Genomic DNA, 6903 nt, shown 5'->3' on the forward strand with positions numbered 1-6903 from the left:
TAAACGCCCCTTTACAGTCAAATAACTTTCATCCTCATCTAAAATTTATGATAAACGCCGGTTTGCTGGTCGAGAGGTGCACAAACTTGTGGAGGAAAATACGGGACAAATGTGTCCGCGATGAAAAGCAGCAGTGTCGATGCACGGGGCAATAAAGTCTATGATAAATAAACAAACCAACGACTTCCACACACAAAGACGTGACTCTCTAGGCCGTCTTCAACAAAAACACGTTACTCCGCCTGTTGTTCTGGCGGTGAATTGCTCTGCAACACCCGCCAAGACTTTAGAACCATGAAGTGAAACGAGTGCGTCGACGCAACGGTGCGTAAAGACGCATGCGTGACCTATTGTTCATGCGCCAGCCTTTAAAATGAAGCCGGCTAGCAGGCGGGGATCACCTTTGGAGTCATTTCAGCAGACGACGTTAAAGCGCAGACATGGCTCATTGATATCGGAAATCGGATACCCGAATTTCTCTGGTATCGGGTCCCGATACCGATACTGGATCGGATCGGCCCCGTCCCTAGTGGGAACACAAATTTACTTGAGCCATTTTTGGCCAAATAACATTGACTTGCTTTCGTCTCGTGTCGACTTACCTCACCCGAACTGTAACCACAACCTCAACCAATGACACAAAACCTGCTTTCTCCCAAATGGGAACACCGCCTCTGTCTTGGGTCGAACCGTCCCCGTTTAACTGCTCTTTAAGGAGCGTGAGGAGTCTCCTTTAAAGCTCCACGGGGGACGCACCGCCTTTAATGACGCACGGCTGCTCTCTTCCCAGCAAACAGTCACTGAACAGCAACTATTTTTTCTGTTGAGTAGTTAGATGGATAATGCATCTTTGATGGCAGAGAGGCTGGTCGTACTTTTCAATAGGGCCGCACGGTATACTGGTTCTAACAGCACACAAGTATAAGATTTCCGTACGGTGTGAAATCAGGAAATCAGGAAATCAGGAAACATTTATTGGCCAAAATATGTCAAACATACAAGGAATTTGTCTTGGCGGTTAGTGCGCGACAGTAGACAGACAAGACAACAGTGCACAGGTAATAAAATAAAGTGGAATGACATGCTAATGCAATGGGTTAGTAAGAATAAGGCTAAGGCTATGGGTTAGTAAAAAAACAAGGGAATAAAGTTAAACAAATTTTAAATATTAAAAAGTTAAAAAGAGAAGTATTAAGCATAAAGTGCACTAACAAATAAGTAACAGACAAGAGACAAAGTGACAAGTGACAAAGTGATGAATTGCAGTTAAAGTGGCATGTGCAGTGTGAGGGGGAGTGACCGGTGGAGTGTTATAGTCAGGCAGTGGGGGACCGGGCTCTGTTGATGAGCCCGACTGCCGACGGGAAGAAATTGTTCGTGTGGCGGGAGGTCGTAGTCCTGATGGACCTCAGCCTCCTGCCAGATGGAAGGGGCACATACAGTTTATGTCCGGGGTGGGAGGGGTCGGCCGCGATCTTTTTAGCTCGCTTCAGAGACCTGGAAGCGAACAAGTCCTCCAGGGACGGCAGATTGCAGCCGATCACCCTCTCTGCAGAGCGGATGACACGCTGAAGCCTGCCCTTGTCCTTGGCTGTGGCTGCAGCGTACCAGACGGTGATGGAGGAGCAGAGGATGGACTCGATGATGGCCGTGTAGAAGCGGACCATCATCGTCTTTGGCAGGTTGAGTTTCTTCAGCTGCCTCAGGAAGAACAACCTCTGCTGAGCCTTCTTGGTGATGGAGCTGATGTTCAGCTCCCACTTGAGGTCCTGGGTTATGATGGAGCCCAGGAAACGGAAGGAATCCACAATAGTGACGGGGGAGTCACACAGGGTGATGGGGGAGGTTGGGGCTCTGTTCCGCCGGAAATCCACAACCATCTCCACTGTCTTTAGAGCGTTGAGCTTCAGGTTGTTCTGGCTGCACCACGACACCAGATGGTCAGACGCCCACCTGTAGGCGGACTCGTCCCCACCAGAGATTAGTCCAATGAGGGTGGTGTCATCCGCAAACTTCAGGAGCTTGACGGACTGGTGGCTGGAGGTGCAGCTGTTGGTGTACAGGGAGAAGAGCAGAGGGGAAAGAACGCAGCCTTGGGGGGAACCGGTGCTGATGGTCCGAGAGGCTGAGACATGTTTCCCCAGCTTCACGTGCTGCTTCCTGTCAGACAGGAAGTCTGTGATCCACTTGCAGGTGGAGTCGGGCACGTGCAGCTGGGAGAGTTTGTCCTGCAGCAGAGACGGGATGATAGTGTTAAAAGCAGAGCTGAAGTCCACAAACAGGATCCTGGCGTAGGTTCCTGGGGAGTCCAGATGCTGGAGGATGTAGTGGAGGGCCATGTTGACAGCATCGTCCACAGACCTGTTGGCTCTGTAGGCGAACTGCAGGGGGTCCAGGAGGGGGTCGGTGAGGGACTTCAGGTGGGACAGGACTAGCCGTTCAAAAGACTTCATGACTACAGAGGTCAGGGCGACGGGCCTGTAGTCATTGAGTCCTGTGATCCTGGGCTTCTTGGGGACAGGGATGATGGTGGAGGCCTTGAAGCAGGCTGGTACGTGGCATGTCTCCAGGGAGGTGTTGAAGATGTCAGTGAAGACCGGAGACAGCTGGTCAGCACAATGCTTCAGGGAGTGAGGGGAAACGGAGTCCGGACCGGCTGCCTTACGGGGATTTAGTCTTCTAAAGAGCCGGTTAACGTCTCTCCAGAATAGAGAGGGTCGTTGCTGGTGGGGGAGGGGAAGGTGATAATGATGAAGAGGCGTGAGCACCTGATGGGCTGGGGGAGGGAGGGGAGGGGGACTGCAGCAGGTTGGTGGAGCTGTGGGGGATGGGAACAGGACATTGTCTTTCAAATCTGCAGTAGAACTCATTGAGCTCGTCTGCCAGGCGGAGGTCATTCATGGAGTGGGGTTTTTTTGGCTTGTAGTTGGTGAGGTGTTTGAGGCCTCTCCAGACCGAAGCAGAGTCACTTGCTGGGAACTGTTGTTGGAGTTTCTCAGAGTACAGTCGTTTAGCGTCTCTCACTGCCTTGCTAAACTTGTATTTCTCACGTACGTCTGTTACGTCATAACAATGGCCTTTGCTGTTCGGCGGTCGGAGGTACTTGTCTTATGTGTGTTGAGATGTGTTACACTAACTAGAAAATGCATTTCCTGCTGAAAATGCGTTGGAATGCAAAAAGCTGAAAGCTAAAATGAACTTGAGAAAATTGCTGAAATTACAGAAAGTTGAAGGGAATTTTAATACATTTGCTGAAATTACAGATATTAGAAAAGCTGAAATTAATTTGAAATAGCTGAAAATACAGAAATGGGAGAAGCTGAAATGAATTTCAATAGATTTGCTGAAAATGCAGAAATGAAAACAGCTGAAATAAATGTGAAATATTGCAAAAAAAATACAGAAATAAATATTAAAACATTGCTGTTATCACAGGCATAAGAAAAGCTGAAATTATTTTAAAGAACTGCTAAAAATACCGGAAGTGGGGAAGCTGAATTTCAATAGATTTTCTAAAAAATACAGTTGCAGGAGCTTAAATGAATTTGAAAAAGTACAGAAATAACAAAAGCTGAGATGAATAAAAAGCGGTTTAAAATTGTTTGTAGTAATATTAGTAGTAGTATTAGTTATAATTGTGGTATTAGTAGTACTAGCAGTAGAAGCAGCAATAGTAGGTTTAGTATCAATAGCAGTAGAAACAGCTGTAATACTAATACTATTAGCCATAGTAGTATTTGTAATAACATTAGTAGTAGTTGAAGTATTAATAGCAATATAAATACTAGTATTATGGTAGTAGAAGTATCAGTTGTAGTACTACTAGAAGTACTAGTAACATGCTTAGTGGTTGTAGTAGTATATGAAGGAGGAGGAGAAATAGACAGACAGACTGAGTGAGTGATTAACAGTGAGAAGAGGTCAGGGTGGAGGGTGGGGGGGGGGGGCGTCTTTATCATATTGGTCTGTTGACAGAAAGCATAGCTGCGATTAGTGACTCCACTAATCAGGTCATAGGAGCAGCTGTGAGTCACAGACAGAGATACTGCAGCGTGTGTGTGAGTAACCACGGCAACGGCGCACCTGTGCTCATTAACGAGCTGCTGCAAAGGGACAGACACAGGACTGCGAGTTACACAGAATCCACACCTCAAACAAATGACCACCAGCGAAAAACTAACAGCTATCTAAAAAATACGACGTTTTTACGAGACCCAAGACTCTACCGAACGCATGGATGCGTTTTTTTATGTCTGTCCGGTAATAAATACGGCTCCTGTTGCAGTTTACAAAACGTGTACCTTCTGGATTTATGTCGCCAGATTTGTATTGGAGCTTTTGGCAGAGGTTGTGTAACTGTTGGTCTCCTTAAACCAAAACTAAAGAACTCTGGGATTCCATGAACACATTAATCCAATCAGCACAACCATGCCCTCATTAATCTGAAGAAATGAAGCCTCAAGAGTGTATACTTTGGCTGCAAGGACAGAAGTTCCATATTTTTTTAACCACATTCTGGCGCTGCCCCACACTCTAGCCCCTTCAGGTCTCACTCTAGCAGACGCATGTAAAAGTCAGAAACGGAGCGAAGAACTAGTGAAACATAATCAGTGATTGTGAAAAAAGTAGAATAGATATCAACCAGCAGATTTTTTTTATAAAATAGTTGAGAATTGTCAACATTTGAAAGTTTAAATGGTGTCCGTAGCTGAAAGATTGGCGAAGCTGAAGAATCTGAAAGTTGAATAGGTTTAAGAGGATTTGAAAAACGGTCTCCATTGGAAAACCATGTTAAAATATGAATGATTATTGATTTATATAAATTCAAGCTTAAGAGCTAGAAAGCTGAAAAGTCATAGCCCCCCTCCCCTGAAATAGCTGAATATTTTAATATTTGAATGGTTTTAATACCTCAAAGTGTGAAGGTGCGGCGGAAGAAATAGAACAATAAGATGTTGGAATAAAGATTCGAAGAACAATAGTTGGAATGCTTAATGCATTCCAACTGTTGGCGCACATTTAAGTTGTTTTGTACTCGTGTTTTCCGGCGTGTTGTTTGTGGCTTAAAATAAAAATAACTTACTTTCAAAACTTCTGAACTTAACATCGGATATGTCAATCCATTTATTTATAACAAAAATAACAAACAATTCGGTTCACAATCTGCCGTGCCTCACGGTCAAAAGTTATCTGCCTCGCTGTGCGCCACACCTGCACTAATTAGCCCTGGTGTTAAATAGGCTGTAGGCAAAAACAGCGCCATCCCATTGCAGTATTCAGAATGGCTCCAACACATAGGCTACATTAGCCGACATCACATACAAATACATGTGATCTTGGTAGTTATGTTGAGTAGGCTAAAATGTTTGTTACGGGCTGTCATGAGACCGCACCAGCTACTGAAGGAGAACGTAACCGCAGGCTACTGCATGACTCTGTAATCACACGGTCTCTGCCTGTTTGTGATCAACCGATCCACCGATTCAGGCGTATGGGAGCGACTGGCGGGGGAAGTAAACGCGCGATAGGCGCGTCCCGCCCCCCCGTCGCGAACCGGTGACGGAATCTATTATTAAGAAGGGAGTGGCTCGGGGAACGGTGCCAGGAGGAGGCATAATTGGCCTCAGGTGGAATTAATGATGTCTGTATGTTCTGCCTTAAGAAGGAGAGATCCGGCGACAGACAGATAGAGTCTGGCGGAGAAGCTAGAGCCGGACGCGCGTCAACTAAAGCAATAGAAAGACGTGTGAAATAAAGACTGTTTAAACGCCACGCTTTATCCTCGTCTTTCCACGTTCCCCCAAAGGGCCGCACGTTACAGTAAACTTTAAGTACTTTTAAATAATGGACCTTTAAATCTCTACCAGATGGCGTAGTTGATAAAAGCAAAGCTATTTGTAACCAATACAAGCTGGAATTATCAATTCACGTGCGACCTGTCCTTATACCAGCGGACAGAGCGAGCACACCCCACCCATGGAGATTATATGGAGAGGGCTCCATATAATGGTGTGGGAAACACTGCATTTAAAGGCGTTGCACAGCATCGATGCAGCCAGCTGGCTACCCAAAAATCACCTGGAGCCAAACACTATTTTGCATGCGGCTTGTGAGGGAGCTGTCGACCAACCAATGCAAGAAACATTGGGACAAATGGATAAAAAAGTGGATGTTAATAGTTAATTTTGTCCTTGTATAACTGCATCACTGAAAGTGTTTGTCTTTTTTTTAATGAGATTCCCCAAAAGAAACCCAATGGCTTTACAGACTAAAACGCCCACTGCACAGTAAATTCCAGCTGAAAACACCTTAAAGTTTTGATTCACGATTGTTAAACATATTAAAGGACGCAATAAAAGCTCAAAGATATCCTGATTTACTTTTTGAATGTAAAAATGTTAGACGTTTACTTTCCAGAATCTTTAATTAGTATATTAAATAATGTCTGTAACTGTGTAGTCATAAAAGTCTTTTACACACATATATGTACTTCTTTGTCAGGAATTATTGGGGAAAGTATTTTTAATACAGTTAAAATATTAAGTAATGAGGTTTTTGACAATCTGTACAGTAAAAGTACTTCATATTCAGCATCCTTGAAGTCAGAGGACCTTAACACGTATGCATTGGTCTATTTAGAAATATGTTTTTGTTGCAGTTCAAACTTTGAGAAATAGTCTTTTTGAACTTGCAATGATAGGGCTTTTACTTTGGGGAAAGCTCCAAATTTGTACACTTAAAATAGTTCACGCATGCGTGTCGTGACCGATTTTCGGTGATGGATTGGCACTGCCTTTTGCCGATCTATTGGGCACCCCTGGATTAAAGGAACATTTTCCTTCTTGGGAATTTGAACAGCTGAATAATTTTTGTTGACATCATTGTTTAGAACATCAAACAATA

The sequence above is a fragment of the Gasterosteus aculeatus genome, chromosome 9, assembly GCF_964276395.1.
Source record: "Gasterosteus aculeatus chromosome 9, fGasAcu3.hap1.1, whole genome shotgun sequence".
NCBI lineage: Eukaryota > Metazoa > Chordata > Actinopteri > Perciformes > Gasterosteidae > Gasterosteus > Gasterosteus aculeatus.